Raw genomic sequence first — 14,211 nt, forward strand, 5'->3', positions numbered from 1 at the left:
AAAAGAAGTTAGCAGGGAACTGAGGCAAGAACCACGAGCGTGATGACATTGATAATCATAATATTGAAATAGATTATCACCACCCAGCTATTCCACTGCTTAGCTATCGATTAGACAATGGATAGCTAACAGAAATAGGCTTCAGAGACGGTGGTCTTTCAACGAAACGAGAGGTGATCGATAGCCCCGCGTCTTCTTTCAGACCGACGGACACTTCTCAGGAAGCGGTAGTTTATGGCAAGAGCTCACTGTGGACGCTAAGTTCTACCACTAATACGAATGGCCTAGGTCAATGTCAGCGCTGGAGGTGCTCCACATGGCACCCAACGTGCTGCCGTACTGCTAAGTAAAGCGATAAAAAGTAAGTGCTCCGTAGTTTTCCAAACATACCTAAAAATATAGGCTGAGGTTCTGCCGATTTCAAATGACTATGTGCTTGAAGTAGATTGTTCAAATGGGTAAGATAGTGTTTTTCTATTACTCTAGTGTTATTATACTAACGAATGGATGATGAAGAACGTTTAACTTCGCTATTGCCGGACAATAATAGGAGCAACAATTAACATTTTTGTTTACGGATTTATTTCAAAACAATTATCTAACACATAATATGGACACATTTTATGATCACTAGTGGACAGTAAAGGGCACTTGAAACAGGATAAGGAAAGGAAACAGGAGAAGCTTGGCACGCCTTAGACGTAGCGCTGACACATATTCCCTCTTGACGAGTTGAAGATCGAATTGTTTTCAGGGTCGTACGCCTCTTGCGTAACGTAGCTGCTTCAATTTTTGTCAAGGAAGAAAAGTGAACGAGGTCCCTGGTCATCTTGAAATAGTTTGGAGTAGTGTTACAATAAGTACGATCTTCTTATCTATATCGCCCTATTTAGTTCTGGCTTTTAATGGCATATGTCTGCTTAAGGGCCTGCTATGCAACAATTCGAACTCTGAGAAACCATTAAAATTTAAAAAGGCCAGCTTTATTATCATTATCAATGCTAATAAAATACAAATTATCAAGAGTTATGCAAACGAGTGTTGTGTACAAAGGCAGTACTGAACTGATCTACTAATTATGGCTTCAATCATCCCATTAAGAATCCGTCCGAGCGTCGGCTGCAGTTCTGCTCCCTCTATATAACTGATGTAAAGCTCCAAAGCAAATACATAACAAAGTGTGCAAAAATAATGGAAATCAAAGGGGACGTCGATCGCAGCAACACTACGAGCATAGGCAAATATAGCATAATTTTTGAAGATGTACACATAATGCTTTTGTTTAATGGCATTTTGGCGAATTTTCGGTTTGTGTTGGGTTCCGGCAAGAGTCAACTACTGTCATAGCCGCTACATGAGTGAGTGGAAGCACGATACAATATAAAATGCATGAAGAAACGTTAAAAAATCAACACGGGTCTTATTTTTATTTCGGATAACTATAGGAAAGGGAAATAAAAGTAAGCTTACTTTACGGAGTGGCCTAAATTGGAGGCAGGGAGTCAGCGGGGGTTTAGTCATATCGTAAATGCAACGCAGACAGTCTCATTGGTACATGCATAGTATGTCATAGCAGTTTCTATTGTTTCAGCGAGCTCTGCACTAAATGGCACAAAAATTTGAAGGGGCAGCCAAGACAAAAGCCACGATCTGCCTATCGTCGACGTGTCTTTGAAAGATCTAATTGCCAATTCTATTTATACATTGAAGTTTCTTTCTGTTTCTTTTTGACCGCACTACTGCCATAGAAAATTACGCATATGATGTATTATGAGCAGCTATTCAGAAGTTTTCTTTTCTGAGCTGAATCCTTTTGATACATATTTTACTTATTTTTACCTTTTTACGTCCAGTTTCCGTATACTGCCGTTATCCATGCTCGTAAACATCCCATATGTTAGTAGTATAAGTACACGTAGCGCTTTTATCCAGGCGATGATTATGACATAGCCTCAGCGTACGGGCGTAGCAAAGGCGCGAAACAGAAGCAATTCAGTGATTATCTGTTGTTGTTTTCTGACGGCCTGACAGAAAACTTGGTGGGCTTGGATATTGCACCGATTCAGGCTTGTCAGAATGTGAACAGTCAGACGATCATTCGACTACATCACCGAGCCAGATTCACGTACTGGGCATGAATATGAGTTAGACCTCGTAGCCCAGGTGGGAAACCGAAAAAACCAGCTGACATTCACCTCACAGCCAGTCTTTTTATTATTGTTGCCTGATTGTTTTCGGTTATGCCTGCAAGATTCGATTCTATGAATACTATTTGTGACACAAATAACGTTGTGCTTTGTGTTCGGCTTTTGTTGTCGTCGCTGAAGTAGTAAAAATGGCGGATGTGATCGAATATGAAACAAGGACGCTGCCGGCTGTGAATATGAAATACGTGCGGCCGCAGGCAGACAGGTAGTGTTAGTTCCTTCAAGTACTGAAAGAAACACCCAGACGATGCGATACGATGATTGAAAATATTTATCACGTCCGTTGGGTGCCGAGTGCGACGGTGCCGAAATCTGGGTACGTCAAGAAAACGAGTCACTACTATTGACTCAATGAAATTATCAGTATTTTCTGTTTGTGACGGAGTTACTTGTTTTTGTATTTGATCGTTCGATTTTCAATAGAGTCCGAATATGTTCCTTGCACATTATGCTGCTCAGTCATTAAAGTTGCTTAATAGACGTTTCTTCCATAGGACAAAGAGTTCCAGAAAGGTGGATAGTTTTTAAGGCTCAGCTACGATCGGAGGTCAAGCGCATCTTCGCAACACCTCTATGTCGACTTTTGCGTATGATTTCAGCCATGCAGCAGACTGAAGTGACAATAATCTCTAGTAGTCTAGAGTACTGGCATCAATATTAAGACTTATTAGTGGCGAGGATTCATTTATGTAATTCTCGACGCGTAAAGAACATATAAGATTAAATAAAGTTGTATTTCCTCATTAAAAATCAATCTTATGGATACTATCGTAATTCAGTGAGCGTCGTTTGTGTGGAGCCGAGTGCGATTGACACCTGTCTGCCCAGAGGGTCGTCTGTACCTGTAGCCAATTGAAGTAAGCTGGTCTACTTCGATTTTTTTGTTCACTTTGAAGAAGGACACATTGTGAAATGAGCGATTATCATATTTGATCGTTTGTTTGAAACAGTCGACGCAAACAACGACGCAAGGCAAGAGTCAGAACTTCTCATATAGAAAACACACTACAGTCTATAGAGAATGTGTGGATAGATTCAAGTAACAGTCAAAATAATAGAAATCGCGTCTACTTGTGACGAGGGCTGTGTCAGCTGGCGGACAGTGCTATAATAATCCATAGAGAACCATAAGCTCATCTGCAAACTCTGACACCCGTTATTCTGTTGGCTTCTAACTCAAACAAAGGTGCGAACTTCGATGACCGCCCCCTTAACCCACGTGACGTGGCCGTGTTTCTTGATTCGGACCGATGCTGGTTTGTGTCATAGTAACTAGTGCCGTACAAACAATTGCTATCATTTGTTCATATTTATTCAGCAGTCGTCTAACTAGAATTTGGGGCGATCAAGCTTGTTGTTGGGAGGTGCGAATACCACATAGTTAATTTTTATGCTCGAAATAAACGATGATTGGCATGTAGTTACGTATCCCCGAAAAAATATTGACTTTCTATAAGATTTAAGTAAAAAAAAAACTATCACTAAATGTCAAGAAAGTCTCATCAATTGAAAAACTTCTTCACTAACAAATGCACCACACTCAGTGATTAATAGCGCCAATCTATGATAGCTATGATGACAGCTACAGCAGAACAGAAACACAGAAGCTGAAATGTTGATAATAACTGTACGATGTGTGTGATAACTTTCATCGATAGGCACCTATAGAGCAGGCGCCCGAAATCCGAGCTGAACGCAGGCCTGAATGTCGGAGGCCTCCCAACAAGGCGCTGGCCGCTTGGCCGAGCGTCAACAACAACGCCGTGAACATGAACAACACGAGGCTACACTGAGATCAAGATGTTGTCATGACCCGCGATTGCCGCATTGTAAGCGTCGGATCGTCGACGTCGCGAGTCCCACTGGACAATGGTAAACGCTGGCTAGATCATGTCGACTAATTATCGGACCCCAAGCACAAATGGGCTATATCTAATGGCGCTCCTCTTCAAGCGGCACCGCTGACACTTGCCTGTGAAGAGTTACCTCCTTTTTATGCTGCTCTTCTGCGACAGGGAACAGGGCACGAAGCTTACATTACGTATATAATTATATATTCAGTGCAGCATCGATCGATCGATCGATCGAGCGGCAATATTGTCGGATCTAGGCGACAACAAACGGGTAAAATGGAAGCAATAATTAATTACAATGTAATAACATTTCTGGGAATTACGAAGAGCTTATTATGTATATGAGCAGGGCATATGAAATGTCATTGCTACAAAGCGTAGATGAGTGCTTCATTAACAATAATGAATTCCAACGCCTTTTTATGTTTTTGGCGATGCTGACATGATGATGAAACTATGCCGCCAGTCAGTACAATAAAATAGGATATGTAGCATCATCTACGTTGTGCGAATGAATTAAACCAGCTCAAGGCCGCCAACCACAAATCTTTTCGCATTGATTGAGCTTGTTGAGTAATTGCGTTACCTTGATTAATTCAGGACAGCTCGACCTTTTACAGATGATGTTATAAATCGATCGACGGCGTCGTTTGCCCTCTACCATTTTACAGTAGTTGACGATACTGCATTTTCTGGCTACGTTATCCCTTTTCACGCGATGGTAAGCCATTATCGTTTCTTTGTCCTGTTGTATTTCTCACTGGCTTGATTCTTGGCCTATTCTTGAAAAACTCTTGAACTAGTCAACGGCACAACTATCAGCATCGGTTCACGCTTTTACGTTAGTCTTCCTCGTCGCTCTATTTCCGATGAGGCATCGACAACTTTGATCATTCGTTTATGTTTTCGGCTGATGGCCTCTTCGGCATTCGATCGCTCGACTCGCGTCGTATGATTCGCTAGTGTTTCACTGCAGTGGTCTAGATTTTCGGATTCATCGTTGTCCAAAGGATTCACTCCTATCTCGCTCTCGAAAGGAGGAACCTTGTCACTGCCAGAATGGTCCGCCGCGTTTCACTGGTAATTTTGCGACGCCTGCTATGAGAAGCTGGCGACGACCAGCGAGCCGAGAGTGGCGGCTGTACGCTTGTCGTTGACTTTCGTTGGCGGAAAACAGACGACCAAAACAGCCGAAACCGAAGTAGTTCTATTGACTCATTAGGAAAACCAATTCTGTTTTGAATGCGTCAGAAGTGATTTACGTACGCGCCTTGGACGCGTCTGAAAAGACATTGTGAAATTCCGTTCTGATTCAGTTTGCTTTTCAACTGTGCAATTGTCCAAGACTGTAAGACAAATATATTTTTTGGCCCATTTGGGTGGCTCTAGAATATGTCTATTAATTGAAAGCTATAAACATTGCGGAAAGTGCCCAGTGAATATTGGATTTTAGGAGACAATTTAGTTAACGGTCTACGATAAATTCCGTTGTCGTTTGATTACGAGCGTCAATCTTGATAAGTGTCTGGTTGGTTCATATGTGCGTATTATACGACCTTTCGTTGTCACTATGCAAAACACTACGAGACTACGCCGTGTGTCGAAGAGTGTCGTTTACGTAAAATTTCGTATAGATACATTTGTTTATCAGAATAAGTGTGCGCTGTCCGTTTTTTGCTACGATCGACAGACAACCCGCTTGTCCGACATGGTTTTTGACTTGTCCAATGCTGAAATTGGTAGTGTTTGTTGGTAACAGATTTAGAAGTAGCTTCTATGTGCTGTTCGGAGCTGGCTGAGCCTGGTGCCATTCGCTCACTACCCAAGGACAAAAATATGTGCTTGGGTTAATAGTTGGTCTATAAATTAGGATACGATATAATGGTGGTGTGGTTTCGGCTGTTGCTATGATTAAATTTGAGCCGCACGCAGAATGCTGCCTCTATGCAAATAGTAAACCATTCAAGGGTGTGCTTTGTTCAATGCGATACAGGGAAATGTACGTGGATAGCAACTGATCCATGTTTTTGGAGCCTATACGACATATGGCATGACGACTGGCTGATGCTCCATCTGGACATAACCGAACAAAACACTATAAGATGCAAGGAAGCTTTACAAACATTCCGCATATATGTTTTTATAACATCTGTTTAATTAGCTCTAAGCATATTCACACCAATAGATAGGGTTCTATATACATATATATATATATATAAAAACAGCAGAACAGCACGCCATAGGTGTCACCCTAGCTAACAAACGGTCCGCCTTGATATTGCATAGGCGTTTGGTTCCACTTCGGAAGGTAAGAAGATGTATGGCGGTCCAAGGTGTGCGTCGATACCAGCAAGTAAGAATAATTGCTATTCATACGGGTATGCCACACTTCGCTCAAGCTGGTGGCTCGCAAAACGAGTTTTGCCAATATGCGGTGGCCGGCGCTGATAATTTATGGCGAGTCGTGAAGGCTTAGTGTTTATGTTAAGCGTGTTCTAGGGAAACTGACCCTATTGAAGAGTTTATTAGCAATAGATGACAACGAACCCGGTGGCTTCATCACAATCTTAACATTAAAGGCTTGTAACCTCAGCAGTATATGGTTGTATGAAATATATAGCTAGGGCTTCCGTGTTAGATAAACATAGCTTGAGAATCGTATATACCCATACAGCATTCAGAGAAGACTTATTGACAGCCAGCTTTTTGTTTATTATCTGTTTCACAATGTCACTCGGCAAGATATTCCGTTGCCATTTCAAAACAACGTATCATAGGGTCAATCATGGATCGTACAAAACAGCTAAATACAAACAATAAAAGATACTTTCGTCTGGTTTACTAAATCGTAGTACTAGTTCAAACGCAGAGCGATGGTTCTGCCGCAATAGCCTAACCAACAATTCCACTTCGAGTGTATACCTTAACGCTGGTCAGTACAGTCTATAGCTAAATGTAACATGCCGAGACGTAAAAATATTCCAGTGTCTTGCGGATGGCCTAGATAGTAATTGATGCATCCTTTTGTTATGTAAAGCCTCTTAAGACAAACTGTGCAACTATGGTTAAATTTGTAAAGACCCTTTCCTGGTGAAGGCAAAAAGCACAGGGCGTAGGCTAATGTATAATAGTGTGCATGAAGACTGTAGAAACTCGATCACGTTCTCGTGCAGTCTGTTATAGCTTAGAATTTTGTCAAATAAATGGAATACATTGGCTTATACTACTTCGAACTGTTGAAATATATAGGCAGAACAGGCATGCGTTGCAGATACCTTCTCCTTGTCGTTGCTGTGATCGTGTTGCAGTGAACGATGAGTGTTTCGATGGCAATCTCATCGTCTGTATCATAGTGCACTACACTTACAACGATTGCATATGATACGCGTGCCTGTTGTATACCCCCAAGCACACTTAGGAAAAAAAACATAAAATGGGCAGGAAAGCTGTAGAGTGCAACAACGAGAAAATGTTCTCTGAACGGGTTGGATGCACGTTCCTTTTAAATTCCCCATTCTAGCTGATGTGGCGGTAGCGTGGTGCGCCACTTTATCGAGGGCGTGGACACGATGAATGAACTTATTCTGGGCCGCTTAACTTATTCAGAACGACGAAGACAAAAGGGGCAAAGAAGCACAATAGGACGAGGATTCTTCCACGCGAGAACGGAATGCGAGCGATATTTTTCTCTATCATGGGACGCCCGGTATCGAGCTGTTAGAGTAGTTTAACCAGTCCACATAAATACTATGAAATAACTGTCACTAACAAAAGTCATAATGTTAACATGAGAAAAATAGCTGAAACGGTGCTTGCTTCGAAAACTAGCTTACTAGATAGTAAATAATAAGGAGAGATGGAAACAAATTAGTGATAGATAAAAAAGGAGGGCAGTTGCACAAGTACTGGTACGCAGAGAAAATATTAAAATTCAGTGTTCAGTAAAGCTTGTTACCAATTCATGTTGGACATGAACGCGTAAGAGACGATTGCTAACAACCTGCAGCGAACATTCTTTCGGGTCTTTATGACTGATCAATCATCGCACTTCTACGAGTCTACGGATATAACATTGTATAGGTATTTATGTGAACGTGCGCCTAGCATAACAAATACTAATATTTTTATTTGTGCCGTTCTCTTCAATCAATCGAAGTTTATTGGCACTTACTTATTCTTTGTGCCTTTAAAATACTTTTTAATGTGGTACTCTAGAACATGACAGACGCTCATCACACGGGTTTGAGGCTCCAGCCTAGTTAGAGAAACACAGATCCTTGAACAGAGCCTGCCAACATTATTTTGCACTCTTGACCACTATAATGCTGACTATACTATATGCTATACTAAATAAAATCGCTTTCTTTGTCCTGTCGCTCATTGATGTTAATTTCAATATTTCGAATTATATAGGCGTACATGCATATATAAGACCCATGCGTACATATATCAGCTACAGTGTACATATCGATGAAGGCATTTTGCGCCTATATATAGTCAAACACCTTTCATTATAGCTTGCCTTATGTTTTGTCCTTCAAAACTCTGTGTCAGAACTTAAAAAAACTATTATATCGTCCTTATTGTAACTACCTGTATACAGAATCACCTTTTTCTCGAACTATGACGACCTTATGGTTTGATCAGTTAGCCGAAGAATCTGTCAAACATCTCATGCACTTTTTCACAGAAGGAGCCCTGTGTCGAAGGCTAAGGTCGAAAGCGACCGATCCCTAGAATATTCCGTCTATACTGTTTGGTAAAAGAGCTACTGAACAATTGAGGAAAACAGGGTTTAGGAATTTCGGGACTTCCTTTAAGGGGCGCCAGATCGCGACGCAGATAGAACGCAAAGCGATATCTTTTCCACGTCTTCTGTATTACTCACGTCTCACTCGCTCGTTCCCTTCATCTGGCATCGTTACTACTACCTCCTTTATTCGCCCGTTTTGCCGCCAAGTCTCAGCGCCATAAATCATTTCTCTGATCCTTTCCATTTTCTTTTCAGGCTTCTTTCTTCCTCCGTATTTTCTTCTCCCCTCGAGTCCGAAAACACCACCCACGACGCGCGGAAGGCCTACGGACAAGCGGGTTAAAAAGCGGACGACAGCAGGCTGACTCTTCTTCCGCTACTGCTACAGTACAGGCTTCAACAATGCGTTTCTCCGGAGCCACCACCGTCGTCGCCATTTGAGAAACTGCCCAACAAAGCGACCCAACAAACGGTTAAAGGTATTTTCGAACATCAACGGATGCATAAGGCGTCGAGCATCAGATGTAGGGCAAAAAAGGCCTTAGTGACTGCCACCATTTTAGTACGAGGCATCGATTGATGACGGCACTGGCATAAGGTCTACTTATACTGGTTGAATGAGGAGATGAGTGCGAATCTGCCCACCAAACTAGGACAATTTGTGCCGAGAGAATAGATGGTAAGAAAAGCCAGTCAAATAGACAAGGAACGGTCACACAAATGGAGTCAGGCACTCCATTAACCAGTTAGCTCCAGCAACTAGTATTGAGTCGAGCCAGTCGCACCCTCATATATATAGCGACTTTTATTACCTTCAGGACTCTAGTTTTTGAAAGGAATAGTAAAGGAAAGCTAACACCAGCAAGGCTATGAAAAAATACGAGGATCTCCTTACCACCTCCTCTACCATGCCCCCCTCTTTTTTCCTGCTATCTGACAGGTTCGCCCTTTTCCTTTGCCCTTTTAGAAGCAGAGCTACGGCGGCACCTTTCCTACCGCCACTATCTTACCATCTCATCGTCGCTTGCTTTTCTTCATCCCCCAAGTCTTGTTGACCTCGCCTTGTACGACGCCTGTTTAGAGGCATGAACGAAGCTTTTTCGTTGAATGGAGCGCTTTTCACTAGAAGTGTATGTTTCACCTTCATTGGTTTTTACTTACTACAGGAAAGGAAAAGATCTACGTTGCTATGGTTCGTTTGGGCGGCCCAGCTAGCGAAGAAATGGCGCTCCTCGCCGCATCAATGGACCCGATCCTCGCCTATGTACCCTCTACTGCAATGGCAGTAGCTGCCGTTCACGTTACTTTCTAGGAAAACGTGTCCCCAGTCACTCGGTTAAGCACCAACTCACGAGAGTTGACCTGGCCCGGTCCTGTTGCTTAGTTTGTGCCTCCCTCCACTTTCTCCTTCTTCCTGCCCCTTCTCTTGCTAGCCCTAAAAAACGGATGCTGCCGCCTACGAGTTATTTTACGGACTTTGCGAAACACGCTACTTGCTGCTGTCGGTTGTGAGCTTCGCCCAGCCAGACCTATCAGAAGTGGAGATGCCATAGGAGTTCGAACAGCGTCCGCGCAGGTGAACAGGCAACAAAGTGATCGCACAGACAGAAGAGAAACAATAGAAACGGAAGGAAGCAGTAACCTTGAAGTTGGCAATGTCAAGAGACCTCCAATCGGTAGCCCCAGTCCCGGTAGAGGCTTCACCGATAGCGACAGTGGTGGCGGCGGGCATGGACGTTGCCTTCAGTTCTTCCCGGCCCTCCTGCAGCGAATGACAGACGAAAGATCAACAAGTTCACACAACTCAGGCCAAAGCAACGCAGGGCACAAAATTTTCCAGAAGAAGGAGCAGAGTCAAGAACGAAACAAAATGTGCCGGTTCGAAAGTTCTACTATAGAAGCGGACGCGAATCCAACTTAAGAGTATAGCACGCAAGTATAGTAGCGGCAATCTGTGGTAGGTATTAGAAGGCTAGTTTCTCTCGCGTTGGACCGTTTTTGTCGAAGCATGCCTTTCGGTTGACGTAGTTTTTTGCATACGGTAGAAATCTCTACCTGCCCCGTCATATTCTTGCCTCTGCGATGCGCTGTGTGATAAGCAAAGCCAAGTTATATGGCATAGAAACCATGTTTCGTAAGCATCTATTCATAGTTATAAACACAAATACGCATTTAATTAGCTTTAATATCCGTAGCGCAATGTTTTTTTACCAATTGCATGAAAGGTACTACATATATCAATGCTGTCTTTATTGTTGTTAGAGTTACAAAAATGCTTAGAAAACGATATATGTGTAAATAGAATTTCAAATTGAAATATCTCTGCTTACAGGGATTTTTGCCTTTGTAAAATCAAAATACACATGTATTTGAAGAAAAACCTTCAAAATTACATGCGTTATTTTGTGTTAGCATTAATCATTAAATATATGCTACGTAGGTTACCATTTAACTCCCCGAAAATCAGTAGAAGTCGGATCAGTGACCCCGACCTTGTGAGTCACCGGAATTACTACCGCTCCATATGCTGTTTATTTCTCACCCAAACTCAATCGTCATAATTCCCTACGGCTTCTTCTCAAAATGTAAATACGGCTGCTCCATAACAGCTCTTTATGGATATTCCATTAGGTAACCAACCGCCTATATACTGTAATGTGACATCAAAAGGGATGTAAATGGTACCGTTCGATGACTCAAACGGCGACGCTAAAACGAGATGTAGGCCAAATATTTGGATTTCGACGCGACAGGAACGCCATAAAGTCGGCGCATGGCTCCAACAAAAACACCAGAGCCCCGAATTAACATAAACACTGCTTAGTATAGCCTGAACCGAACTAAAAGCGTAATAAAACGGTAATTTTTAAAGCTTAGACGGTGTCTCGAGCATACGATGAGAAAGAAACACTTTTCCATGTCCCGCAGTCGTATAGGACTAACTGCGATGGCTGCGGCTGGATTAGATGAAGCGTCATCTGTACCAATGTATACACACCATCTCTAATGGTGAACAGACTAGTGAAATATTGATTGGTATTTAGCTATAACAATTATGGATTGTGAACATCTAGAGCTTTGCTTGCCATGAACACTTTTTTAGTTCTGTCAGCATTGACGAGATTCCAATCGTGAAGGGTAAACTGGTACCTCTAGTTTATGTATCTTCGAAAGCTTCACCTCATCTTGACAGTGGTAGAAAAACGACAATAATATCAACGAGGCTTTTGCGTCCGCAAAAAGCATGCTAGATCTAGTAGCCTATTTTTTTTATTCCGGGCGGATAGCTAGAATACTGAGAACTTACATTTGGCTGTTACCTATATATTCTCTTAGTATAATCTTTAAGAACTGTCGTCCTGGTCAGAACACTTCTGTTATTTCATTATACGTAGTCGGCGTTAGCTCGTTGTTATAACATGCTACACAAATAGTATGCAGGTCTTACCTAAAAGCATTATGATGAACGCTAGCTACCCTTTACAGGAGAAATCTAATAAATATAGATGAAAGCGTTACTGGCCGTAGAATTCAGAAAACCACTATAGAGCAGAAAAACATTATTTTGGCCTGTGTTTTGTCGATTCAAAATTCGCAGAAAACACAGGATATGAAAGAAGTTCATAGAGTCCATATGTAGATCTGGACGAAGCCAGCACTAGAGGTGAGGTAGCACAACCCTAAAACAGCCACAAATTGAATCACCATCTTGTTTTAGGACATAAATTGTAGTATATTATCGCTTTACGGAAGAGGGAATAAGCAAAGCAGCACAATAGAGCCCAAAAAACCCATATGCGATTATTATATGTCTATTCTATGCATTTTAAGGCGTATGGGTATTTAATAACGTATATTGTCATGTATCGAGAACTGATTAGGGTGTCAGCGCAAGTAAATAAACACCTTACATAATTTTTCTTTACTGAAAAAAAAAAGAAGTAATTAGTGTAAACCGTTCAATAACGGACGCTGTTCCATCAGGAAAATAGTTCGTCTTCCATGCAGTTTCTTACAGTAGCTGATAAAATATTTCAATCATAGAATCTTATTCTAACGGCTAATTTTCATTGGGCAAAAATCTTCGGCTAAAGAACCTTTTAGATACTGGTGGCAACAGGTCAGTAAGTCACAACTGTTGTCCGATGCAACAGTTTAACACAGGACGTTTGTTCTTTTAAACATTGCGGCAATGACAAGAAGTTCGAGCGGAGAATGCACCAGGACACAATGCAATGATCATCGCATCATGTTCGGTGGGACGTGGGTGCTGTGCCTATTAAGGCAGTATTGATGGCAGCCGTTCTAAGTAGTTCTTTGAAGTCACCGCGGGGTGACATGGCTCTGCAAAACTACATCGAGCATACATAAACAATGTGGCCGGCCTCACACGGCCCCCGGACCTGTTAACGCACCTCTCTTTAATTTAGCGACAATTCCTGTCCGACCTCGAATTCCAAAGGATGCTGTGGCCGCCCCGGGGAATTGCCGTGGGAACGCGAAAGCAAGAAACCGAATGTTCTTTTGGGCTAGGTTTTAGTTGGAGATAACGTTTAAGTTCCATTCTTGTAATATGTGTACATGCATCTAATAATCTGTTTCCTACTTCATTTTAGTAAAATGCATCGGGCATAATTTTTATAGAAAAATAGTGCTTGCCTCGAACATAACTACACCACTACATCAACTAGGTATAACAGTCATCTTAAACATACATTTCGTGCTTTGGTGAATAAATCCAAAGTTTACTTTAGGCAATTTAGGAGTTTTTTTAGGCAGAAACGTTCATTTAAATGTATTAGTTGGCGCACGCAGTGTATAGATTGTGTTGGGTAGAGTTTAATTTGCAAAAGTAATTCGTTTTGTCAATTGATTAACCTAAATTGAAGTTATATAAGACTATATATACGAGCCGATGGTCTTGGACAAGCAGCTTTTCTCAATCCCTATTCGACTGTGTAGTTTTATCGTTTCCTATACATTCTGACCAGCTTGTACCTTCAGAATACAATGACACGGCAGCCTGTTCGACGGAAGGCCTTATTAGCGCTACTTTGTCCAGTACTTCACTCCTACAAACCCCAGCATGTCTAGATAAACTGTAATAGTAGCGTACGGTCGCCCATTCTGTACACATACATTCGTTCGACACTTCGACTGTTTATAATGTGCTACAATCGTTGGTTATATTTACACGTGTCGGTTTACGAAGTGTGAATGACGTATTGGTAGCTAACATACGACAAAATCGGGCTTTTTCTTTTTCCGCGTACTCTACAATGTAGTAATGCTGATTGTTGCATTTTGAATGCAGTGACGTTCAGCACAGCCTAACCTAGGCTGGACTTCAAACAGGCGGCTATAAGAATTAGGTGCGCCTAAGTGCGAAGTCAAAAAG

General features: G+C 41.9%; 1 long non-coding RNA gene across 1 annotated transcript; it reads left to right on the forward strand.

Annotated features, from left to right (window-relative positions):
- Window positions 1-241: 241 nt before the first annotated feature.
- On the forward strand, window positions 242-11,689 carry LOC147756594 (uncharacterized). Its single transcript, XR_015322875.1, has 3 exons — window positions 242-361; window positions 3,866-5,600; window positions 9,069-11,689. It is a non-coding gene; the product is annotated as an uncharacterized LOC147756594 (long non-coding RNA).
- The last annotated feature ends 2,522 nt before the right edge of the window (window positions 11,690-14,211 follow it).

This window comes from Varroa destructor, unplaced genomic scaffold (genome assembly GCF_002443255.2).
Source record: "Varroa destructor unplaced genomic scaffold, Vdes_3.0 BEIS01000003.1, whole genome shotgun sequence".
In the NCBI taxonomy this organism is placed as follows: domain Eukaryota; kingdom Metazoa; phylum Arthropoda; class Arachnida; order Mesostigmata; family Varroidae; genus Varroa; species Varroa destructor.